This window comes from Aquarana catesbeiana, linkage group LG09 (genome assembly GCF_042186555.1).
Source record: "Aquarana catesbeiana isolate 2022-GZ linkage group LG09, ASM4218655v1, whole genome shotgun sequence".
NCBI classification, from domain to species: domain Eukaryota; kingdom Metazoa; phylum Chordata; class Amphibia; order Anura; family Ranidae; genus Aquarana; species Aquarana catesbeiana.
In genome coordinates, this window is record NC_133332.1 from 55,111,803 (window position 1) to 55,139,290 (window position 27,488).

Consider the following 27,488-nt stretch of genomic DNA (forward strand, 5'->3'; position numbering starts at 1 on the left):
GCGGCAATGATGGGCACAGTAAGGCGGCAATGATGGGCACAGTAAGGCTGCAATGAGGGCCCGGGAGGCTGCAATGAGGGCACGGTAAGGCATCAATGATGGGCACAGTAAGCGGCAATGATGGGCACGATGAGGCAGCAATGGTGGGCACGGTGAGGCTGCAATGATGGGCACGGTGAGGCTGCAATGATGGGCGTGGTGAGGCGGCAATGATGGGCACAGTGAGGCTGCAATGATGGGCACAGTGAAGCTGCATGGATGGGCAGAGTGAGGCTGCATGGATGGGCACAGTGAGGCTGCATTTGATGGGCACTGGTGAGGCTACATTGATCTCTTGTATCATGTCCATAGTTTCTGACCATCTCTTGTATCATGTCTGCAGTCTCTGACCCTCTCTTGTATCATGTCTGCAGTCTCTGACCATCTCCTAAATCATGTCTACATTCTCTGACCATCTCCTAAATCATGTCTACATTCTCTTAACATCTTTAGTATCATGTCCTCAGTCTCTGATCATCTCCTGTACCATGCCCACAGCCTCTGACATCTCCTGTACCATGCCCACAGCCTCTGACATCTCCTGTACCATGCCCGCAGCCTCTGACATCTTGACATCTCCTGTACTATGCCCACAGCCTCTGACTATCTCCTGTAATATGCCCGCAGCCTCTAACCATCTCTTGTATCATGTCAGCAACCTCTGACCATCTCTTGTCTTATATCATGTCTGCAGTCTCTGAGGTAGTCTGGAGAGGAGTTAAGAATGGGAGCACCGCCGGGAAGGGGGTCATGGGAAAAGTCAGACATGTGTGGACTGTGGAGAGGAGACTATAGGAAAACCAGAACCACCAAGCTGGAGCCAACTGACTGATCCCTGCAAGGTGCACCTAAGACGAGGTCAGTGACAGCACCGCCAGGCCAGTCTGAGGGGGGTCATTGATGTAAGGGGGAGTAAATACAATAATGTAAGGGGGCACTGATATAAAGGTTCCCCCCTATATCAGTAACCCACCCCACCTTACCTTAGTGTATTCTTTCTGTGGAACTGTGGAAGGTGGTCTCTGGTCACCAGAGTCCCCCTCCCCGCATTCCCAGAGTCCCAGGTCTCCCCCTTGATGATGGCTCCACTTTTACTACTTTTAACTGAAATTTGCTGTTTTAAATAAATAAATAAATAAATATATATATATATATATATATATATATATATATATATATATATATATATATATCCCTAGCCCTATGTGCTTTCGTATCTGTCTTATCTATATATAATGCGCTCTTCAAATGTGCTTTAAAATGTATGGTTTTCCCTTTTTATGAACAAGAAAATAATGGTGTTATGCTGTTGGGCTGGTATAATAATGCTATGGGGCTGGTATGAAATTATTTTCAGGGCTGGTTTTTATTCCCAGTCCGGCCCTGGGTGCCGCTGCCCGTAACAGACATTTACGGGCAGCTCAAAAATGGCTGCCTGTAAATTAACACTGACTAGTTGCCCCACCCAACCCCTACCCTGCCCCGCCCTTAATTCCACCCCTAAACACACCCTCGTAAGCTCATGAAATGACACTGTTAAAGTGGTTGTAAAGGCAAAAGGTTTTTTAACTTAATGCATTTTATGCAATAAGATAAAAACCCTTCTGTGTGCAGAAGCCGCCCCAGCTCCCTTAATACTTACCTGAGCCCCATCTGTATCCAGCGATGTCCATGAGTGCTTTGTCCGTCTGGGACTCTCCCTCCTGAATGGCTAAGACACAGCAGCAGCGCCATTGGCTCCCACCGCTGTCAATCAAACTCAGTTAGCCAATCAGGAGAGAGAGGGGGTGGGGTCAAACCACAGCTCCGTGTCTGAATGGATAAACGGAGCTACAGCTTGGCTCCGGTGCCCTCATAGCAAGCTGCTTGCTGTGGGGGCACTCAGCAGGAGGGAGGGGCCAGGAGCTCCTTTCAGTGCCCATCAGTGCATCCCCATCAGTGCAGCATATCAGTGTTGCTTTATCAGTGCAGCCTCATCAGTGCCCATCATTGCAGCTTACTGTATCAGTGCCCATCATTGCCACCTCATCAGTGGCCATCAGTGCCACCTCATCAGTTGCGCCTCATCAGTGGCCATCAGTGAAGCCTCATCAGTACGCATCAGTGCAGCCTATTAGTCCCCATCAGTGTAGCATATCAGTGCTCATCAGTGCAGCATATCAGTGCTGCCTTATCAGTGCAGCTTATCAGTGCCGCCTCACCAGTGGCCATCAGTTCTGCCTTAACAGCGCCCATCAGTGCAACCTTATCAGTGCCCATCAATGAAGCCTATTAGTGCCCATAGGTGCAGCCTCATCAGTGCCCATCAGTGCAGCTTCATCCGTGCTTATCAGTGCAGCCTATCAGTGACTATCAATGCAGCCTATCAGTGCCCATCAGTACAGCCTTATCAGTGCGCATCAATGCAGCCTTATCAGTGCCCATCAATGCAGGCTCATAAGTGCCCATCAGTGCAGCTTCATCAGTGCAGCCTATCAGTGACTATCAATGCAGCCTATCAGTGCCCATCAGTACAGCCTTATCAGTGCGCATCAATGCAGCCTTATCAGTGCCCATTAATGCAGGCTCATAAGTGCCCATCAGTGCAGCTTCATCAGTGCAGCCTATCAGTGACTATCAATGCTGCCTATCAGTGCCCATCAGTGCAGCCTATCACTGCATGGGGATCACAGGAAGGAATCAGAAGGAGAGCCAGCCGGATCACATAGAGAGAGAGGATCTCCAGCTGCGACACAGCTTGGATTTGAAACGCCGGCCGCTGTCAAAAAAAGTCCCGCCTCCTGGATCGACTCCTATCATAGACAGCACACTGGTCCAATGCTGGGAAATTGAATCAGTGTGCTGTCTATAATAGGAGCCATTTCAGGAGGTGGGACTTTATTTGACAGTGTCACAGTGGGAATTCCTCTCTCTGTGTGAGCCGGCTGGCTCTCCTCCCGACAGTTTCCTGGCTGATCGCTTCTGGTGGCAATTGCCCAGCTGGGCCCCTAGACATAACTTTCTCTGGTGGATCCCAGAGTTCCAGCCCATCCCTGAACACAGAAAAGTTATATTGTACCCATTGCACTCCTCACAGTCTTGCCCACAGTTTGTGCAGGGTCCTATAGTGATTGGTGGATGGCGCCAACATGAAATCACAGAGAAATAAGGATCTTCACCGGCTGTGCCTTGAAAAATGTATCCTGTAAAGTCCCAAAACTTCGGCCTGTGATGCCTGTTGCTTTATGTGAATAAAGGACAAGATCATCACTATACCAAGGTGTGCTAATAAAGATCCCTATTACACCCCTGAATACAGTCATGGCATTTTTTAGGAAACTGGATTTTAGCTTTAACATTTTATTGCTTACTGTTAATTAATATCATGACTGTAGATCCTCCATGCAGATATGACATGTTTCATATGTACTTTTGGGATAAAGTTGTATTACTAACACAGTAGACCTTTGCTTTTAAAGCAAAATAAACCCAAAACAAAATGTAATATATTGCAGTAGTTTTGATGCCCCTGTAGAAGTCCGCTAAGGACGAAACGCATCGGGCAAGGCTCTTCGATCCCTACATTGCTTTTATTCCATATGTGATCACTTTTTTACCTATTGTATATTGGTTGGTTCCAATAAATCTACCCTTTTTGATCTGCACCATTGGAGCATTCCATTTTTTCTTTCCAATACTTTTTGGTTTGATGAGAGATTTGGATGTCCCCATTGGATGTGTCGTTTTCTCGGTTTGGTGGATACCATTGCAACCGTTCCAGCCTAGAGGAGATATCTTCGGAGATCCGGGGCCCCTACCATCACCTGGGAGAGCCGTCCATCTGGATTTCTAAGCTTGTTTGATTCGGTGTCATTGGCATTCAAATCCATCTGTTCTGGTAAGAGTGTTTATACCTCCTTCACTTCAAGATTTATTATTAGACGAATTGCATGTCGGAAGACCTCTCCACTTCCATTGGATTTTTCACTTATTTCTTTGTTGGACTTTATTATATTTATATGTTTTTTCACATGTATATTGCACTGGGTTAACACCCATCTATTATTGATTTTCATTAGTTCACACATATGTGTTTTTTGCTACACTTTGTCTTATTAGAATATTTGTCATATTCTTGTGTAGCTGCTTGTGATTTTGTTTTATTGGATTAGCGCAGTTATATTATCACTTGCACTTAAAATATTGCAGCTTACCAATTATTAGATGCAGTGGCTGCATTCGTTTTCATTTTTTAGGCTTTTTTCCCCTCTGTTTTTACCTGGTGATCTGGCCAGTAACACACCTCATGTATTAGCGTGCCCCTACTCTGGATGAATGAGAACAGGGGGCACCTTTGCACGGCAGCATTGTCAGCCTGGGGGTAGGGGAGTGTTTGCTAGATGTACGCCAAACTCCAGCTAACACTTTATAATCAGTTACAGCAAACTCTTCTTTCCTTTTGGGATAAAGTTTTTACATGAATAAATAAAAGCCAGTGGTAAATGATGTATCTCATCCCTGTAAACCAATACATCGGGAAGAGGACTTTCAGACTTGCTGGATCACCAGATGAAAATAAAGGAAAGAAAGCCTAAAAAAAGGGAAAAAATGCAGCCATCACATCTAGGAATTGATAAGCTGCAATATAATAAATGTTTGCTTTTGGGTTTAATACTGTTTTTAGACTTTCAGGGACAGCTGGTTGGTACAGTTCCTCACTGCTATAGAGCTGTTATTATTACTATCCTATAGTTTGCCGACACTTCCTTTCTGCTATCTCTCGTGTCACTAGTGTGACGCAAGGGATAGCGGAGGAAGTTTAAGCTGACAGCTCGGCAGACGTAGTTAAAGGCTTGGGTATAGCCCTATAAACAAACAAAATCCATATTGCTGTGGGGTGAGATGTGAGCCATCCACTGGAACAGGTATGTAAGATTCTCATCTCTCAATACATTGCTTATTCCTAATAATGATACAGATCAAGATGTGTTAAACTGCTACCAACGATTACTATATATACCCTGACATGCAAAGTATTGTGAAAGTCTGATATTGTAAAGTGTTTAAAGGCTCTAAAAATGTACTTCCTCCATCTGACGATAATATGGTACTATAAAGATACGTAAGATAGCACATATTTAGCAAATGTTAAAGATTTGCACATTGATGCATGTATATTGCGACCCTTCTTTCTGAGTTAGGTTTATAGCTATAGGATTGTGAAAAAAATGTTTGTCACTACCCTGGCTCCTGTCACTACAGTATGTGTGTTCCTCTTTGCACACATATGCTGCTCTTCAAACATGCTGCAAATAAAGAAAATTGAGTTAATAACTTCCTTGAACGTGCGGGCAAATGCGAGAGATTGCCAGCTAATATAGGCAGGCAACTGCTGGCAATGATAGTTACATAGTTAGTCAGGTTGAAAAAATACACAAGTCCATCTAAATCAACCAATAAAAAAAAAAAAGAAATCATGCAATCAAATATACACAATCCTAAAGCCACAGTTGATCCAGAGGAAGACCAAAAACCCCAGCAAAGCATGATCCAATTTGCTTCAGCAGGGGAAAAAATGTCTTCCTGATCCCGAGAGCCAATCGGATATTCCCTGGATCAACTTTACCTATAAACGTTGGTACCCAGTTATATTATGTACATTTAGGAAAAAATCCAGGCCTTTTTTAAAGCGATCTACTGAGCTGGCCAGAACCACCTCTGGAGGAAGTCTATTCCACATTTTCAGAGCTCTTACTATGAAGAAACCTTTCCGTATTTGGAGATTAAATCTTTTTTCCTCTAGAAGTAAAGAGTGCCCCCTTGTCCTCTGTGATGACCTTACTGTGAATAACTCAACACCAAGTTCACTATATGGACCGTTTATGTATTTGTAAATGTTCATCATATCCCCCTTAATCTCCTCTTCTCAAGAGAGAATAAATTCAGGTCCTCTAAGCTTTCCCCATAGCTGAGCTCCTCCATGCCTCTCATCAGTTTAGTTGCCCTTCTCTGCACTTTCTCCAGTTCCCCCGATATCCTTTTTGAAAACTGATGCCCAAAACTGAACTGCATGTTCCAGATGAGGTCTTACTAATGTTTTGTACAGGGGCAAAATGATATCTCTCTCTCTGGAGTCCATACCTCTCTTAATACAAGAAAGGACTTTGCTCGCTTTGGAAACCGCAGCTTGGCATTGCATGCTATTATTAAGCTTATGATCTACCAAAACCCCCAGATCCTTATCCACTATGGATTCCCCCAGCTGTACTCCCCCTTAGCATGATAACACAATGCTAAGTCAAATTACCATATTGAGTATAATATCACAATCAAGGTTGACTTCATAATCCTTAATATAACCCATCAGAATTAAAAATTATGTAAATCTGGTTGAAAACTGCGACTTCACAATAGTTTATATGGTGTAACCCTTGTGGGGTGTCATAGAAATGACGGTGACATTGCTATACTTAAACAGGGCATTCTAGTTAAACGGCTTTCACTGTGTATGGTTGGGGCAGTGCCTTTGGAGATGGTCCAGCCTAACATCCCCCAACACTGGGATGACGGCCTGGGCCATTTCTGAAACAGTGTTCCCGAGAGTACATCTCCTCCTGGCTCCTCCAAGGAGTAAGGAGGAAAACTCTGGAGCTGAGCCATCCCTTCTGTCAGTTTCCGGATGGCCACCCCCCCATGGAACTGTCCATTCAGTTGCAGGTATGTCTATTGATTTCTCACCTGTGGCAACCAAAAGTGCATCCATGACTGTACGTCTCTGCTCCTGAAACATCATGACTACTTCTGATGGTGGAACATAAAAATTGGGGTTGCTTCTATCTTTCTCTTGCAAGAAACCCAAATACCCACCAAAAAAACAACGAGCCAAGGTATCGGGAACCAAAGGGGAGGGAGGGCAGAAAGTTTTCCCAACTCAGCTCCCTTCTAAATTAGGCCGTCCTGGGACCCCCTGACTAACCACCGCTCGTAGCTCCGCCTGCTCATACTTAGCCCACCAATCAAGTAAGTCTTTACAACTATATTTTGTTTTAAACTCAGGAATAACCACACCTAGACCCAAGCCTCCTTTAACTCTTATCATGCAGGACCTCCATCCATATTTTTTCTTTTTTTTACTTCGGGCCTAAGTTTTCTATTTTTCTTTTACTCCTGTTAGTAAAACTTGTGCCCCAGTGCAGCAAACTCCCACACCCAACATTTCACCATAATTTATGTCCTCATCAGGGGACAGTGTTTGGTGAAGGATGTGCAGAATATCCAGGACATATGAAAAGGTAGACATTGGCTCAGCCTAACAGACTCAACCTGTAACTAAAATATAAATTTGGGTTGGACCACCCTTTATGCATGAAAGCCTTAGCAGCTGATTGGAGTCATTGTTTGACATTTACAGCAAGCTAGGTCTGTGGGCTCTTAGCCACACATTTCTAGGCTCTAATTCATATAACAACCTAATATAGCCTGTAAGTTAGACCTCTGTCTCTTGCTTACCCACAGGCATGTTGGTTTATTAATGGAAAACATCAGCGCAATGATCTTCTGGGGTAATTAACACAGACTTGGCAGAGCCTTACCACTCACAAACACAGAAAGTATTTGATTGTCAGGGACAGCGAATATTGGATGGAATTGTTCAGCTCATTGTAGATAGTTGGGTTTGCAGGAAGCACAAGCTGCTATAACAAGGTGCTAAAACCTAATGCATGGTTCAAAACATTTTGCAATGTGCTTAATGAAAGATTGAAAAGATTAAAATGTAATTATTTATTATGAATGCTGCATTCATAGGTGGTTATATATTAAGCTGCATTGTTGGAATTTGGCACTTGTCAGCTTGGATAAAGGAAACTCTGTCAGGTGACAGGTTCTCTTAAAATAACACTTCCCCATTGCTCTGTCGCTGTCCTGGGAAAATACTTATGGGTTCTGGCTATGGGGGTGCATTTGACCTCCTCCCTTATGTAGCACCACCCCCGAAGGAGCTGCTTGGTGATTTTTGGGTTCTCTGTTCTACGCTTCAATTCCAAGAATGGCCACAGCCCCTCTGGCACACCTGGTTAATTTTAACATTTTTGCAAACATTTAACGTTTAAAAGTTTTTAAAATGACCGTTTTTTTCATGAGCAGTGATAGTAATAATGATTAAAGTGAAACAATAAAAATGAAATATTCCTTTAAATATCATGCCGGGGTGGGGTCCCCTTAGACTGCCTATAAAGTGGTGCATCTGTGTGCGTCCAGTCTATACTAGGCCCTTCGAGTTTTAAGGGGAACTCTATGTCAAAATTTAAAAAACAATTGGCGTGGGGGTCCCCCCAAAATCCATACCAAACCCTTATCCGAGCATGCAGCCTGGGGGTCAGGATGGGGGGGTGACAAGAGAGCGCCCCCTCTCCTGAACAATACCAGGCCACATGCCCTTAACATGGGGAGCATTCTTTGTGCTCCCCTCCAAAGCACCTTGTCCCCATGTTAATGGGAACAAGAGAGCCTTTACCGACAACCCTTGCCATTGGTTGTCGGGGTCTGCGGGCGAGGGGCTTATCGGAATCTGGAAGCCCCCTTTAACATGGGGACCCCCAGATCCCGGCCCCCCCCATGTGAATGTGTAATGGGTACATTGTACTCCTACCCATTCACCAAAAAAAGTGTCAAAAAGTAAAAACCACAATAGACAGTTTTTGACAATTCCTTTATTAAAAAAAATATATATATATAAAGTGTCCCGCGATGTACATCCATCGACAATCACGCCGCCCGACAGACCTGATAGATAGAAAAAAACTACGCCTCCATGGGAGGCCTCCCGGCGACTGCTGTCTTTTACCTTTAACAGCTCTTATATAGGCAAGGGTGGGGCGGGGCCACCCGTGGACATAACCGGATGGCCCCACCCCGTCTGACGTCAGACTGGGGTGTGGTCACTCAGTTACATCACCAGGTGGCCCCGCCCTTGCCTATATAACAGCTGCACCCTGCCTTTGCCAATCATGGCTCTCACAGCAGATCGCGCTGTGATTGGCCAAAGCATGCAGGTCAGGTGCATGCTTTGGTCAATCAGCAGCTGTCAATGCACTGCAATCTCACAGTGCATTATGGGGCGCTCCGCAGCACTCTAATTTGCCGCGAACGCCCCATATGTTTGATTCTTGAAGGCTGGGTTCACACTATTGTGAATTGGATGCAGGTTTCCCCACATCTATTTCGCATAGCAGGAGATTGTGACCGGCTCTCTATGGAGCCGGTTGACACATCTCCTCAGTGGCTGAGCCCTGTGCATCTTTTGGTCTGTTTCAGGTCCGAATTCAGCCCAAAATTTGGGCTGAAATCGGACCTGAAATGGTGAATGGAGACACACCGGACTCCTGCTGTGAGCCACTGCGATCTCCAGTGTGAACCCAGCCTGAAGGTGACGCTGCTGCAACACAAAAGATTTCTATAAAGCAGTTACCTGTAATAATAGAGGTATTATATTTACCTTTCCATCTGCCCATGTCTCCTATCTCCTCTCGGTTGAAGTGTTTGTTGGGCAGCTTGTAGGCAGGTACAGTCTACTTTCTCCATGGCGGGGTGTGCTCCTGCCAGTGGCACTATTGTTGAAGAGGAAGACAGGAAACCTCTGTTGTTTCCTTTGTCACTGGGGAAGCTATCCCATTCGATGCTGCTGCCCCATGTGACTCAAGCAGCCATCATGGGTCAACCAGAGCCTTTTTAAACATAAACACTCATAAAATGTCAAAAAAGTTTATTTGTACAAAAATTAGAACAAGTCAATAACATTGATCATATTACAAAGACAGGGTTACTATAACATTATGAATAGTTCATCACCTTACTGGACTTGCTGCATCACATTGCACCGCCTTAGCCTGTGCTGCTGCCAGTAAGAGCTGGGGGGGAGCTGGTAAGCATAAAGCGCAAAGTATTGAGGAGGACCAGAGGAGGGTTAGAGTCAGATGCTGGAGTCTGCTGAATGCTGAGACCAGGGGAGGCAGAGACAAGGGGGTGCTGCAGCTGCACAGAGAGATGCAGGATCTGTAGGAGGAGTTCTGTCCTCCCCTCTGCTGCCAACTGCTGAGGAGGGGAATGGTGGGGGGATAGAGACGAGCCTCTTCGTACCTGCATGGAAAAGTGGAGGAGTTCTGCCCACCTCTCTGTTGACGACTGCTGAGGTAAGATGGGGGGCAAAAATGCTGGGGGTGCTGCAGCTGCAGGAGAGGTGGAAGGGTCAAGTGAAATGGCCTGGAGGGGCGGATTCGCCCCGCGGGCCTTGTGTTTGACACATGTGCACTAGGACAATGTGTGTTTTGATGGTCCCTACACAAAGAATGTACAAAATGAGGGCACTTTGGAGTCTGTGCTTCTCAGAAAAGGTCTTCTACATTAAAAGTAACTGCTAGGCGGTGTGAAGGTATACCCAACAGAATGTAATTCAGATGGATTGTTTTGAAAGATCCTAGCATTTCAGTACACAGCTGTTGGCAAACATAACTGATCTCACTGATTAAAATCTGACTTTGGTCATCACACCCTTCACAGCTGTTAAAGTGGTTGTAAACCCTTATGCCGCGTACACACGGTCGGACTTTTCAGCTACAAAAGTCCGACAGCCTGTCCGACAGACTTCCGGCGGACTTTCGGCGGACTTGCGGCAGACTTTCTAACGAACGGACTTGCCTACACACGACCACACAAAAGTCCGACGGATTCGTACGTGATGACGTACAACGGACTAAAATAAGGAAGTTCATAGCCAGTAGCCAATAGCTGCCCTAGCGTGGGTTTTTGTCCGTCGGACTAGCACACAGACGAGCGGATTTCGGGGTCCGTCGTAGTTACGACGTAAAGATTTGAAGCATGTTTCAAATCTAAAGTCCGTCGGATTTGAGGCTAAAAAAGTCCGTTGAAAGTCCGGAGAAGCCCACACACGATCGGATTACCAGCCAGCTTTAGTCCGTCAGCGTCCGTTGGACTTTTGTAGACGAAAAGTCCGACCGTGTGTACGCGGCATTAGAGCCCGTTCTGTACAATGGAACTGTTCTAATCGGAGTGACGCAAGTCGCTCCGACTTAGAAAAAAGGTTCCTGTACTACTTTGGGGGCTCTCTTGCATAGACTTCTATACAGAAGTCGTTTTGCAAGTTGCCGTGGCAGTCGTGTGCAGGTCGCCTCGGTGAGGCGACCTGCAAGTCGTGCCGCTTCTAGTGTGAACCGGCTCTTACAGACCACTTTTCACTACAGGTAAGCCTATAATAAGGCTTACCTGTAGCTACAGTGGATATCTTCTAAACCTGCACCGTTTAGGAGATTTCCCCTGTATCTGCATGTGCCGACCTCATGCTATGCATACTAGCTCATTATGCCTTTGTCTTGCAGATTTTTTTTCTAGGGTTTACAACCACTTTAATGTCTGTTTTTATATATTTAACATGCCCGCCTACGCTATTGATTTTTTTTGTCTGTTTACCATGACATTTAAAAAAAAGGAAGTGTAAGCTCTAATTGGTGTTTCTCTTTTTTTTTTCACATTCTAACATAGTTATTTATTGATGAAAAAAATTTGACTGTTTCCTCTTTTTCTGAGCTACCTAGATCATCCTTTCTCAACCTTTTTAAAATGAAAGAACCCATGAATTAAAGCAGGGTTTACACATTCAGTTTTTTGTTCAACCAGTGGTTTGAACAAAAAAAAAAACAAAAAAACCTGACAGATCCCCACATCAACACAAATGATGTGTGATTTTTCCCGCTTGGCTATTGTATTCTGATAGTGGGGACTCCCCTCACCACTGTCAGAAAACACAGATCAGCGCTGCGGCCATTGGCTTAAAGCCTTGATCGGATGCTGGTTTTCCAACATGACAGTTCGACAGGAACTGGTTATTATGCCCCGTACACACGGTCGGACATTGATCGGACATTCCGACAACAAAATCCTAGGATTTTTTCAGACGGATGTTGGCTCAAACTTGTCTTGCATACACACGGTCACACAAAGTTGTCGGAAAATCCGATCGTTCTAAACGCGGTGACGTAAAACACGTACGTCGGGACTATAAACGGGGCAGTGGCCAATAGCTTTCATCTCTTTATTTATTCTGAGCATGCGTGGCACTTTGTCCGTCGGATTTGTGTACACACGATCGGAATTTCTGACAACGGATTTTGTTGTCGGAAAATTTTATAGCCTGCTCTCAAACTTTGTGTGTCGGAAAATCCGATGGAAAATGTGTGATGGAGCCCACACACGGTCGGAATTTCCGACAACAAGGTCCTATCACACATTTTCCGTCGGAAAATCCGACCGTGTATACACGGCATTATACCGGCTTCTGTTGAACAGTCAGTGGTACATACGAAGGAAAAGGTTCCTGCTGAACCGCCTGATTTTCGGTCCTTTTATAACCAGCTGAAGGCCCCTTTCACACGGGACGGATCCGTGTTGATCCGCCCCGTGAACATCCGCTGCTCAGCGGGGATCTCTCCGTTTTCCCCAGCTGAGCCGGCGGATGACAGGGCGGGACCCGCACACTGTGCAGGGACTGCCCCGTCAGATCTCCGCTCTCCCCTATGGGGGATCGGAGGAACACGGACCGTCTGTCCGTGTTCCTCCGATCCGCTCTGCAGACGGATAGAAAAATAGGATTTTCTTCCGTCCACAGAATCGGACGAGAGCGGAGCCGGATGACATCGGGTGTTTGCGGATGTACATCCGCTGACACCCGCTATCCCATAGGGATGGCTGTATGTCCGTATTTCATCCGAAAACGGATGGATGAAATACGGACATACGGTCCGCATGTGTGAAAGGGGCCTTACTTTTCGGTTTCCGTAAACCCCTGCTTATAATTTCCATATCCACAGATTGTGATTCATTAGTGTGATGGTCAGTGGGAAACTTGCTCCTTACAGTTGTGGTCAGTGGTTAGATCCCCTTCCCCTTGCAAATTACTAAACTGATAATTATGTGTAGTGGTTACTTAAAGTGGTTGTAAACCCCAGTCATGAAATCTGAACTAAGCATATAGTATATCTGTAGTGTTTACCTGTCTCTCTTCAAAGCTCTAAAGCCTGGTACACACTATGAGTTCTTTTTTCGTTCAACCCAGCGGGTTGAAAAAACAAAGAAACTATCAGCTCTGGTCGGAGCCGCTGTACTAACTATGCAAAGTTAGTACAGCGATCTCCCCTGCTGAGCTGTTGTGTTATGACAGGGGGATGCCCCCCCCCCCCCCCCTACCAGGGCACTCCGATCAGTGCTCTCTGCCATTGGCAGAGAGCGCTGATCGTGAGTTGGTCAGCTGCTATTTTTTTACAAAGGCCCAGAAGTAGGATTCCCCCATCCATATCGAATGTTTGGATGGGAAAATATAGTAATTTTTTTGTTCAATACATTGGTTAAAATGACTCGTGTATGCATTGCCTTATCTAAGAGGCAAAATTGGATAATTGTTGAAGGAACCCCAAACAACCTCCGGACCCTGGCTGAGAAAGGCTAACCTAGATAATACAATAGTATCAGTTTTCCTTCTAAAACTAAGCAACAGTATAAGAAGTAATGATAGCAAGTAGTGACACATCTTCGGGTCCATTCACACCTGGGTGCTCCAGAATCGCCGCAAAATGTGGGATGCTTTTGCGATGCCATTACTTCTAATGGCACCACATTTTGCTGCCGTTGCCATGCGATAAATTGTTTTTATAAATGTTTTTTCTATAAATTCTTGTTGGCGACAGTGTCGCGTGCTGCAATTTGCCGCAATTGCAGAGCAATTTATTGCGCAACAACCACAGTAAAATCGCACCGCGATTGGGGTGCCATTAGAAGTAATGGCATCGCAAAAGTGTCCCGCATTTTTCTGAACCATATCACTTTTGAGCCATTGTGGATCATTTGGGACTGTGTCACTACCACCCCCATTATGGACAGGAGCTCCACCATGCTTCTTTGTATACACAGAGCTGAAGAAAGTATTTAATAAATTTGCCTTCTCTTTGTCCCCAGTCACCCACTCTAGATTATTTTGTAAAGGGCCTATATGCTCAGGCCTGACCTTTGTGCTATTAATATATTTAACCGCTTCAGCAACGGAAGATTTTACCCCCTTCCTGACCAGAGCACTTTTTGCGATTCGGCACTTCGTCGGTTTAACTGACAATTGCGCGGTCGTGCAACGTTACACCCAAACAAAATTGCCGTTCTTTTTTTACCACAAATAGAGCTTTTTTTTGGTGGTATTTGATCACCTCTGCGGTTTTTATTTTTTGCGCTATAAACAAAAAAAGAGCGTCAATTTTGGAAAAAAACGCATTATTTTTTAATTTTTGCTATAATAAATATCCCCCCAAAAATATATTTAAAAAAACATTTTTTTTCCTCAGTTTAGGCCAATATATTTTATAGACGCTATAACTTTTGCGCAAACCAATCAATATACACTTATTGAGATTTTTATTACCAAAAATATGTAGAAGAATACATATCGGCCTAAACTGAGGAAAAAAATGTTTTTTTTATATATTTTTGGGGGATATTTATTATAGCAAACAGTAAAAAATATTGCGTTTTTTTTTAAATGTTCGCTCTTTTTTTGTTTATAGCACAAAAAATAAAAACCGCAGAGATGATCAAATACCACCAAAAGAAAGCTCTATTTGTGGGAAAAAAAGGACGTCAATTCTGTTAGGGTGCAACGTCGCACGACCACGCAATTGTCAGTTAAAACGACGCAGTGCCGTATCGCAAAAAAGGGCCTGGTCAGGAAGGGGGTAAATCCTTTCCGGAGCTGGAGTGGTTAAACAATGATAGCGTTCCTTCATTTTTATATTTTTTAAAAGCTCTTTTTTTTATTATTTATAGCCATTTTAACTTTGGCCGTGAGCCACGTTTTATTTTTAGCCTTTTAATCCTATTGCCCATGGGAATATCATTTTTCAGTGAGTTTGCATACAGTCTTTTTGAAGAATTTCCATCACTCCCATAGACCTGCTCTGGATGTGAGGAGGTCAGGAAAAGTCTACCGTTGGATCGTGGGGGAGCGCTGTTTGCTGGTGCAGCGGAGGATCGGGTAAGTATAGGCTTTTTACTCTCCCATGGACAAAATGGGCACTTGACCTGTGCAGTGCAGGCACGGCCGCACTACGTGGGAAAACTTTTTGTTTTGCATGGAGTTGGGCTTTAAATATAACAGAGAGAGCGGTGCCAACCTCTTGGTTGTGCTTTTTAGTTTATGAACCACATAGGTGGCCAAACATAATTACAGATCCTTTGACAGTACTGTGCACATATGCATAGGCATCACCAGAGGGTGGCTATTGAGGCCCATAGCCCCGACTCTCTTGCTGCAGGGTCCCTGCCTAACCGGCGAGTCACAGCTGTGGCGGGCGGGCTGCATTAGAGGTGGAGGAGAGAGACGAGCGGGCGGATGAGCAGAGATAACATCATCTCTCTCCACCCGCTCCACGTCACCACTCTTCCGTCCTCACAGCCGGGCCACTTCAATGTGGGAGTGATGTGCGGTGGGGAGCAGAGAGATGACATCATCTCTCACTGCCCGCCACACATCAGCGCTCTTCCGCCCTCACAGCGTGGGCCTCTTCAATGTCGGAGGTGCGGCTGGGAGCAGAGCAATTACATCATCTCTCACTGCCCGCCCCACATCTCTGCTCTCCTGCCTTCACTAAATGGACCAGTGCTGCCAGCCTGCCACCAATGCAGCGAGAATGTACATTTGGTGGCACTGGCTGGCATGGCAAGTGACAATCCACATCATTTGGCAAGTGACAACCCACATCTAGTGGCAAGTGACAATCTGCTAATGGTGGCAGGTGACGTAGCAAGTGACAATCCGCATCAGGTGGCAGGTGACGTGGCAAGTGACAATCTGCAAATGGTGGCAAGTGACAATCTGCAAATGGTAAAAATGTACAAAATATTGTTGCGCTACTATAGAAAATTTAAATGAGAGTAGCAGCCAGCATCAACAATGTAGTGACAATGTGAAAGAAACTGGGGTATATATAAAAATGCAGCGCTGCAAATGGTGGCAAGTGATAATCTGCAAATGCTGGCAAGTGACAGTCTGCAAATGGTGGCAGGTGACGTGGCAAGTGACAATCCACATCAGGTGGCAGGTGACGTGGCAAGTCACAATCTGCAAATGGTGGCAGGAGATGTGACAATCTGCAAATGGTGGCAGGTGATGTGGCAAGTGACAATCCACATCTGGTGACAGGCGACGGTGGCAAGTGACACGCTGCATCTGGTGGCGGGAGATGTGGCAAGTGACACGCCCAGGGCTTCCACTAATTCTGCATTATGATAAGTTGAACCACTTCATTATATATTAGAATGTAACAATAGAAACAATGCGCTTCGATCACCCTGACACCATATCAACCATGGTGCCATAATGATTGAAACGCGAACACCAGCCTTTGCACGTGACAAATTGCTTACCACCGATTGGTGACCGCTGCTATGGGCTCTAGCCCCAGATCTTTTGCAGACCTAGCAACCCCCCTGCACATATGTATAATTTAACTCTTTTAGTTGTTGTGAATTCAAGATGGAGTTCAGCTTTAATTGTTGGGCTAGACTTTAATATATTGTATATACTTAAAAACAATCATTCTTTAGGCCTAAAGGAGTAACAACTGCATGATTAAAAAAGGACAGGGGGACAGTTTGTCTCTGCTGCCTCTGTTTGGAAGCTTTCCCATGCATCCATTATGCTCAGAGGCAAGCCTGTTATGTTCTGCACTATTTGTGCTCAAACATTCCACAATTTCTAATTTCTTTGGTATTCCTGGCATTGCTGTAAGGCCCTGACTGAGGTTATTAGTGGCTGTGAGCAGGGCTGAGTTCTTGGCTGCATCCTTATTGGCTGTAAGGGGGAAGAAAGCTGTGCTGCTTTGGACTCAGCTGCCTGATGATGATCCCTGACAGCGCTGTGGCAGTGACCGCACTATCTGCAGCTCCATCATCCAGCCTGGAGAGACCCCCACGTATGTTTATCCGTTTTTTTTATATTACATGATATACTGTATTTTTCTTACACAGCATTATGGGATTTGCAGTGTTATTGATCTAGATCACTTGTATGCTTTAAGCTGGTTATAACAGGTGGTATGATTATTTGGAAAAAGGTCACCACCATCAGATGCACACATCCACTATTCAGTTCATATTGGCCAATCTTCCTATATTTTTTAAACTTTTGCCAACATATGTTATTTTCAGCTGTGTATGAAAAAAAAGTTATGTTTTAGGACTTAGTGGGTTCTGTGCACAGAGAGATTGGCACACGGCTCTTGCATTGATTTATCAGTTGTGACTACCACAAAGCGGCCCGTGTTTAACCACTTCAGCCCCGGAAGGATTTACCCCCTTCCTGTCCAGAGCACTTTTTGCGTTTCGGCACTAAATGTTTTAACTGACAATTGCGCGGTTGTGCGACGTTGCACCCAAACAAAATTGACGTCCTTTTTTCCCCACAAATAGAGCTTTCTTTTGGTGGTATTTGATCACCTCTGCGGTTTTTATTTTTTGCGCTATAAACAAAAAAAGAGTGACAATTTTGAAAAAAAAAAGCAATATTTTTAACTTTTTGCTATAATAAATATCCCCAAAAAATATATAAAAAAATATTTTTTCTCAGTTTAGGCGAATATATATTCTTCTACATATTTTTGGTAAAAAAAAAAAAAAAAAAAAAATCGCAATAAGTGTATATGATTGGTTTGCGCAAAAGTTATAGCGTCTACAAAATAGGGGATAGATTTATAGCATTTTTATTATTAATTTTTTTCTGTTAGTAATGGCAGGGATCTGCAATTTTTATCGTGACTGCGACATTATGGCGGACACATCGGACACTTTTGACACCATTTTGGAACCATTGTCATTTATGCAGCGATCAGTGCTATAAAATGCTCCGATTACTGTGTAATGACAATGGCAGGGAACGGGTTAAACACTAGGGGGCGATCAAGGGGTTAAGTGTGTCCTAGGGAGGTGTTCTAACTGTGGGGGGGGCTACCACTGACATAACAGCGATCACTGCTCCTGATGACAGGGAGCAGTAGATCCCTGTCATGTCACTAGGCAGAACGGGGGAAATTCCTTGTTTACATAGGAATCTGCCCTTTCCTTGCATCTGCCCGTTCTACCTCTCCACACTGCAATCGCGGGCCGCCGACGAACATCGAGTTCCCGGGACCCGCGGGCATGCTACCGCGGTGTGCAGTGGGCGCGCGTGCCCGATAGGCGGCAGATTTAAAGGGACGTACAGGTACACCCATTTGCCTGCCTGTGCCATTCTGCCGACGTACATCTGTGTGTGGCGGTCGGCAAGAGGTTAATTTAATAGTCAGGTGACTTTTTTGCATAGTTTTCCTATATTTGCCTTTAGGAAATACAGCATGGTGGCAGCTTATCGTTGTTGACAAATTTTGGCAACTTTCTGGATACCCCATGGCTCTGAAAATGGTCTACTGTTGCCTTCCTTCATGCTCCACACATGCTGAGATCGTTGCATAATTCTAGTGATATAGATTGTATCACTAAAAAATGTACCGACACAGTTATCATGCATAGGTAGGTCTGTTCCAAAGAGTCAATAAGAGGTATGCCCTTCCTTTGAATTGCACAGTTATGTGACATGTTGCATCTTCTTTCCTTGATTCAACCAAGATATAGATATTTCACACTATTGACAAAAGGTGGAAACGGAACAAGAGCTCAGAGGGTTCAAAGGTTTTCTAACATGACAGAGAATCTCTGTGTGTGAAGAAGAACATTTTTTTTTAACCAGTGCATGTTGTTGCTGTCATCCTTTACATGGTATACATGGTATACAAAGAGGTGGCGATCTACCTGAACAACATGGGAGAAGTCAGTGTCGCCTCCTCACACCTGATTTAAACCTCTAATTGCCGTACTACCGCGTCGCAATCGTGTGCATTGCATAGTAATCATGGGTTTAAATCAGGTGGTGAGGAGGCAACATATCGCCTCCTCACCACCTGTCAACACACACTTGGATCGCTTTTCGGAGGAGCAGCAGTGCCTGCTGCACTTGTAAATGAGCCCTTAGTTGCATTCGGCAGCAGCACCCTTAGGGCTCGTTTACACGTAAAGTTGGGGAGTGGTAAAACAGCAGGATATAAGAGAAGTCTATGGCTAAGTGCAGCAAAGCTGCAGGTACACTGCACTGCACCCATGGTGTGGGTAAACCACTGCACATCAGTGTGAAAGCAGGCTTATACTAGTGTGCTCAGTGTATTGCCTCACACTGACCTGAAGATCTCTTCTTTCCTGCTGCTGACACCACCCTGGAGGCCACTAGCCAGGATAAGAGGTGGAGTGCGGTTGGTATCACTCTGTATGGGACAGGAGCCGGTGTCTTGCCGAGACAGTTCCCCCGGCGGATAAGGACCCCCCTGTACTGCGCAGGCGCAGCGCTTGCGCAGTACAAACGACTAAGGAGCCACTGAAAATAGCCGAAGCTGAAAACCTTCAATCAGCTGTATGTGGCGCCTGCGCCCTGAGTCCAGGTTCAAGCCCCATCATCCAAGTGGACCTAGAGGTAGAATGAAAAAGTGCCGAGCGAAGCGAGGCCGTGCCCGAAGCGTGGCGAGCGTAGCAAGCCCGCGAGGGGCCCTGTTACAGGCGCCATGTACAGGTGATTTACACCTATTTAGCTTTGGCTATTTCCGCCGGCTCGTACTGCGCAAGCGCTGCGCCTGGGGAACGTTCTCTGGGGTGGTGGGTCAGCAAGCCCAGGCCGAGATCTACCAGTCACCTGTCTGTGACCTACCGGTTGCTGACCACCGGTATACATGATGCTTGGTGTGATAGCTTGCATATATTAAACAAGAAAAGTTGAGAGAGAGCAGATCAAAATCTGTTCCTCAAGAAATAATGGGATTTTCAAGGATGCATATTTCTGTCACAAGGTAAGCACACATACAAGGGATAATTAAAAAAATATAATTTATTACAAAATATACAGTTTAAAATGGTAACAGTATTTAGTCATATCAACAATGACCAAGGATTAATACTCATTTTGAAAGAACTTGAACAGATGCTTGTATGTATTGGGTAGCCGACGGGTTTCGCAGACTAGATTGCTGCTTCTTCGGGGCTGTTCACCATGCATCCAAATATCCTGACATTGATCAAAGATATATGGCAACATCGGGGAGAGGGGACAGGCCACATGTCAGGAGGACGCGCTACACGTACCATAGGGGAACAGAAGCTCTATCTAGCCCTTAGCCAGGATGCATAGAACCAGAACGAGCTGGTAATGACCGTGGATCGTACTGTTACTTTACTCCGATCTTAATATCCCTTGGCTTATCCTCCAATTCCATAGGTGGAAACACACACCATGATCAGTGATACAATCTTTAAAACCATATATATGGTTCGACGTCCACAAGACCATATAGGTGATCCTGACATCGCCTGTTTGTCTCGGGCTGTGGCCTGTCCCCTCTCCCTAAAGTTGCGATATATCTTTGATCAATGTCAGGATATTTGGATGCATGGTGAAAAGCCCCGAAGAAGCAGCAATCTAGTCTGCGAAACCCGTCGGCTACCCAATACATACAAGCATCTGTTCAAGTTCTTTGAAAATGAGTATTAATCCTTGGTCATTGTTGATATGACTAAATACTGTTACCATTTTAAACTGTATATTTTGTAATAAATTATATTTTTTGAATTATCCCTTGTAGGTGTGCTTACCTTGTGACAGAAATATGCATCCTTGAAAATCCCATTATTTCTCGAGGAACAGATTTTGATCTGCTCTCTCTCTCAACTTTTCTTGTTTACTCTACATCAGGGATGTGGATGCAATATTCTGCCCCTAGAATCTGTCCAAAAAACATTTCATATAGCTTGTATATATTAGTCTAGGTTTGACCTGAGATTGGCCCTGAACTCAAAGTATGGGTGACTAGTACGCTCTATGGCCAAAAGTTTGTGAACAAGTGACCATCACACCTATATGAACTTGGTAGATATCCCATTACAAAACCATGGGTATAAATATGGTGTTTGTCTCCATTTGGGCAATAACAGACTCTTCTGGAATGGTTTTACACAAGGTTGTGGAGTGTGTTTGTTGGAATTTGTGCTGTTTCGGACAGGTCAGGTACTGATTAATTCCAATGGTGTTTGTTGGGGTTGAGATCAGGGCTCTGGCAGGCCACTTGAGTTTCTCAACATCAAAATTTGACAAACTTTGTCAAATCATGGCTTTATGCATTTGACTTTTAACAAGGGGCATGCCGTAATAGAAAAGGGCCTCTTCCATGCTTTTGTCCTAAGTGTAGCACTGCCCCCTTGGGGACTACTTGGATTTACCTGTTCATCTGCACCATCATGACCCTGGGAACATTCCAACCCACCTGACACTCAGACATCTTTGCAACGCCTTAAAGTAACAAGTCAAACCACCCAATGATGTATTCTATTAACGTTTACTGAACAACTCAAGGAATATTTTGTTGCACAAGGAGGTAATAGATCAACTGAACTTCGGATAACAGTCCTAGTTCAGAAGAAGAATTCCTCTACAATAACACAAGTTAAGATAATGTAGAGACAACAGTATCTTATAAACACGTATGTACAATAGACTACCACTTGAGCATGACCTGAAAGGATAAGCAAGAGTTAAAGTGGTTGTAAACCCCTTACAACCGCTTTTGACTTCAGGTAAGCCTAAAATAAGGCTTACCTGTAGCTACCCCGAATATCTCCTAAACCTGCATGGTTTAGGAGATATCCGCTGTATCAGCATATGCCAACGTCATTGGCACATGCGCATTAAAGCAATGGGACGTCTGTGCTGCTGCTTCAGCTAGTATGCCGTTACCGGTGGCTCCCATCGTGGCTCTGGCCAATCACAACGTCGGAAACAGCGATACCCGGAAGTAACTCTGGGAGCGATGTCGCCGGCCGGAGCGGCGTACGAGGACCACTGCTGGGGCTTCCATCTAAGGTAAGTAATTCATAATAAGCTAGTATGCTATGCATACTAGCTCATTATGCCTTTGTCTTGTAGGTTTTTTTTTTTGGGGGGGGTTACAACCACTTTAAGTATTAATTCTGGCAAAGCTTCTAAAGTGGGAACCCAGGCCGGCCTATTCAACTTTTTATCCTAATGAAAGATCAATTAAACAAGACAGTATGAGGGCCCTTTAAGTAGTAATGATGGTAATGTCCCAGTTGCAGGTCTGATGGTCTTTGCCAGCAGTCGGAGCTCGTTAACTATATACAATAAGGTGCAGCAGCAGGGCAATAGTATTTCTTGGAAAGGTTGATGCGACAGGTGTATATGTGCAATGTTCAAATAGAGATGCAGTAAAGGGTAAAGCTGTCTGCACAGTGTCCCAGTGAAGCAGCAAATAAAGGTTTGTAAAGGTGGGCAATTGCCCTCTCACCAACGACCAGGCCAATTCAATGCCTTCTAAATAGGGATTCCTGAAGAGGTGTCCTTGCAGCGGTTCCACTCACGACAATCATCCAATGTACAGCACAAAAAGCGAGTTGCTGGATTATACAGGTAATGCTGGATAGATGCCTGATGATCAGCAAGCAGGGATGGGCCCTTCTTGGCCGGGTTGGAATGTCGTACACCACGTGGTAGGCCGCAACCTTACCCTCTCGGAACAGCGAGGTCCGTCACACACCAGGCCCAGCAGGAAGAGAGCGTAGCACGTGTCTCTGGTCTCTTTTATGCTCTTCCCAGCATTCTATCCGATGATAGCAAAGATTCCTGGGATATGTAGTCCGGGTGCATAGTCATACAATGTGTTTGTCATTCTGGGGAACTACTAATCCCCCAAGACCTTTTGGGTCGGCTCACAGATATGATGTCAGTTAGCGATGCTGGGCACTAGAGGGACAATACAGTACATAGAAATGACGGGAAATTGCTAGGCTTTGCAATTGTAGTCCACATTGCTACATAAGATTGAAAGTGCACAATTGTCCAAAATATCTTTGTATGCTGTAGCAGTGACAGTAGATATCAATGGGAACCTCTGTTTGAAGGCTAGTCCACATACTTTCGGGCATATAGTATAGCTGTGATGGTCAGGTATTCACAAACATTGGACTTTATAGTTAAAAATGGGAACTACATATGTTTTCTATATTCTAGAGGCACTGCGTTGAATGGTATGGCCAGTTCTGAAGGTTACTGCATATAGAAAACATATACGTAATTTTAATACCACATATGTAGTAAGTCATTAACTGTCTTTTTAATAAACAATGCAAGTTGTACAGTTCCAAGTTTAGTAAACTGACCATAAACCATCACTAAAATACTGCCTGTACTATATGGAATATTATTGGTTGTCACATAAGCAATATAGTTTCCACTTAAATGATACCTAAAGCCATTTTTTAATTTGGGATAGGACAGGCAATGATTATAACCCCTGTCATTGTTTTATTGGCCATCTGCGTCTTATTGGGGAGATTTTCCTTCTTTTCCTATTCTTTAGATGCAACTCAAGAGTGAGGGAAGTCCCCCTGTTATGAAGTTGGCACCAAAACAATGTCCTCATTGGAAGATCTTCCATAATTTTATTGGGCATTTGATATCATTTATCATTTTTGCAGACAACAAAATACACTAGATGATTCAGTTTTTTTTTAAATATTCAAAGTATTTATCATTAGAGTGTGGACTTAATTTGGTGGTTAAAGATATTTACAGTGGAACTGTGTGTATATATATATATATATATATATATATATATATATATATATATATATATATATATACACACAGTGGGGACGGAAAGTTTTCAGACCCCCTTAAATTTTTCACTCTTTGTTATATTGCAGCCATTTGCTAAAATCATTTAAGTTAATTTTTTTCCTCATTAATGTACACACAGCACCCCATATTGACAAAAAAACACAGATGACTGGTTGCAATCGAGGGAAAGATGAATGCGGCCAAGTACAGGGATATGCTGGATGAAAACCTTCTCCAGAGTGCTCAGGACCTCAGACTGGGCCGAAGGTTTACCTTCCAACAAGACAATGACCCTAAGCACACAGCTAAAATAACGAAGGAGTGGCTTCACAACAACTCCGTGACTGTTCTTGAATGGCCCAGCCAGAGCCCTGACTTAAACCTAATTGAGCATCTCTGGAGAGACCTAAAAATGTCTGTCCACCAACGTTTACCATCCAACCTGACAGAACTGGAGAGAATCTGCAAGGAGGAATGGCAGAGGATCCCCAAATCCAGGTGTGAAAAACTTGTTGCATCTTTCCCAAAAAGACTCATGGCTGTATTAGATCAAAAGGGGTGCTTTTACTAAATACTGAGCAAAGGGTCTGAATACTTAGGACCAATGTGATATTTCAGTTTTTCTTTTTTAATAAATCTGCAAAAATTAACTGTTTTTAGGTCTCTCCAGAGATGCTCAATTAGGTTTAAGTCAGGGCTCTGGCTGGGCCATTCAAGAACAGTCACGGAGTTGTTGTCTTGTTGGAAGGTAAACCTTCGGCCCAGTCTGAGGTCCTGAGCACTCTGGAGAAGGTTTTCATCCAGAATATCCCTGTACTTGGCCGCATTCATCTTTCCCTCGATTGCAACCAGTCGTCCTGTCCCTGCAGAAAAACACCCCCACAGCATGATGCTGCCACCACCATGCTTCACTGTTGGGACTGTATTGGACAGGTGATGAGCAGTGCCTGGTTTTCTCCACACATACCGCTTAGAATTAAAGCAAAAAAGTTCTATCTTGGTCTCATCAGACCAGAGAATCTTATTTCTCACCATCTTGGAGTCCTTCAGGTGTTTTTTTTAGCAAATTCCATGCAGGCTTTCCTGTGTCTTGCACTGAGGAGAGGCTTCCGTCGGGCCACTCAGCTATAAAGCCCCGACTGGTGGAGAGCTGCAATGATGGTTGACTTTCTACAACTTTCTCCCATCTCCCGACTGCATCTCTGGAGCTCAGCCACAGTGATCTTTGGGTTCTTCTTTACCTCTCTCACCAAGGCTCTTCTCCCCCGATAGCTCAGTTTGGCCGGACGGCCAGCTCTAGGAAGGTTTCTGGTCGTCCCAAACCTCTTCCATTTAAGGATTATGGAGGCCACTGTGCTCCTAGGAACCTTAAGTGCAGCAGAAATTTTTTTTGTAACCTTAGCCAGATCTGTGCCTTGCCACAATTCTGTCTCTGAGCTCTTCAGGCAGTTCCTTTGACCTCATGATTCTCATTTGCTCTGACATGCACTGTGAACTGTAAGGTCTTATATAGACAGGTGTGTGGCTTTCCTAATCAAGTCCAATCAGTATAATCGAACACAGCTGGGCTCAAACGAAGGTGTAGAACCATCTCAAGGATGATCAGAAGAAATGGACAGCACCTGAGTTAAATATATGAGTGTCACAGCAAAGGGTCTGAATACTTAGGACCATGTGATATTTCAGTTTTTCTTTTTTAATAAATCTGCAAAAATGTCAACAATTCTGTGTTTTTCTGTCAATATAGGGTGGTTTGTGTACATTAATGAGGAAAAAAATGAATTAATGAGGAAAAAAATGAACTTAAATGATCTTAGCAAATGGCTGCAATATAACAAAGAGTGAAAAATTTAAGGGAGGTCTGAATACTTTCTGTCCCCACTGTATATATATATATATATATATATATATATATATTGTACTATATATTGTATATACTGTATTTTAAGTATTTCTATAAAACAGTTAATTAAAGCTTAGGAAAATGTAATATTAAAACAATGTAATGTAGTTTGATAAGAGTGCCATAGGAGGGCGCACGTGGCTTAGGAGAATGCAATATCTTTTTACACACTCTGTGTTTTTGTCATCTTTTCCTTTTCTTGATGATGGGGCATATTTGTAATGATACAAAAGTCACACTGCAATATTATTGGACTTTGGTGTTTTCCAACTTATAGTCAGAAAGTGAATTTTGGTCTACATATCCCCCCCACAGTGCCTTCTGTCACCAAAACCTATAAAACAACCAAATAATTCAATGTCACCCAGACCAACAAGGCTGCAACCAAACATAAATCAACTGTTTCTGGTCCACCAGTACAAACTTAAAGCAGACCTCCAGGTATGGTCTTTATTGCATACTTATATTGGTACAGCTTGGAGTATGAATATCTCATACCTAAGGGTGCGCTGGAGAAGTGGACACTCACTGTACTAGTCAGTGCTACTACAGTAATAGCAGCAATCCTCCAGCCAGGTTCTGTGTTGAGCAGCTTCCCTTGTGCACACTGACCTCACGAGGTGGGTCACTCACTCTGCGTTCCCACCATTCACAAAGAGTCTCGTATTCTTTTCAGTTTATACAAGACGTTCTCTAATTAGATGAAGTGAAGGGGAGAAGTGGTAATATCCTGATTTCCATCTCATCCAATCAGAGGATGCCTTGTATTCGCTAAAAATACAAGCTGTTCTATGAATTATTATTATTATTATTATTATCATTATTATTATTATTATTATACAGGATTTATATAGGGTCCACAATTTACACAGCTCTTACAACATATGTAAAGGGTGTGTATGTAAAGTTAACAAAACCCTGAAATCGGTTCGCAAAACGCAGTGCATTTGCAGAATCAGATCCCATGGGTGTGAAAACCCTTGTGATCTGATTCTGGTGCAGCAAAAAAAAAAGGGTACTGCATGATTTTGGCGCAGATGCGTTGCGATTTGAGCCACACAGAATAATGGCTCAAATCGCACTGCTGCAGAATCGCATGTGATTTGAACAGGAATGCAGTGCGATTCCTGTCCAAATTGAATGTGGTTCCCGCACCGCATCAGTGTGAACTGGCACTGAGGCTCGGTTCACACTGGTGCAATGCGGGAACCCTGCAAATCCACTGCGGGTTCCTGCATCACATGTCTCCCGGCGGCAGTTCACACTGCCCTATGCGAATTGCTGGGAGTGTCAATTAAAAGTTAATGACACCTCAGCGTGATCTGCAAATTCGGACAGGAGTTGGATCGCTGCAGAAAAAAAAAAAAGTCCTTTGCGAGTTTGGTCTGAATGCAATGCAAATTCAGCCATACTATCTGTATGGCGAAATTCGGATCGCACAAACATCGCATGTGATTTGCACAACGATTGCACAGAGCAGGTAAGTGTAAGCATGTTTGTTATTTTTATTTTAAAAAAAAAAAGAGAGTTTGTAACCCCTTTAAGACCCTAGCTCTCAGGCTTGGCACACATTTTGAGTGTGGGCAGTGTAGGGACAGGTCACCTGTCTGTCAGGGACAGTGATTAGTGGTAGGGAGAGGTTCCAGACAAGTAGGGATTGGATAGGGACACGCCTACCTTCCTGGAAGCCTCCCGTTTTGGGCATAGACCGGCCAGGCCACATTCCGCCCCTCAAGACAGATGCTGTCGGCACAT

At 44.2% G+C, this 27,488-nt stretch overlaps 1 protein-coding gene across 2 annotated transcripts in view; it reads left to right on the top strand.

The window, feature by feature from the left end:
* The first annotated feature begins 4,813 nt into the window (after nt 1-4,813).
* ITPKC (inositol-trisphosphate 3-kinase C) overlaps nt 4,814-27,488 on the top strand; it is a 151,656-nt gene continuing 128,981 nt past the window's right edge. The window contains exon 1 of one of the 2 annotated variants that reach the window (XM_073598534.1): nt 4,814-4,943. The gene's annotated coding sequence lies outside the window, so the exon portion shown is untranslated. Of the gene's footprint in view, nt 4,944-16,903; nt 17,043-27,488 lie in introns of those variants that run through there. The other variant, XM_073598533.1, reaches the window with a different exon arrangement.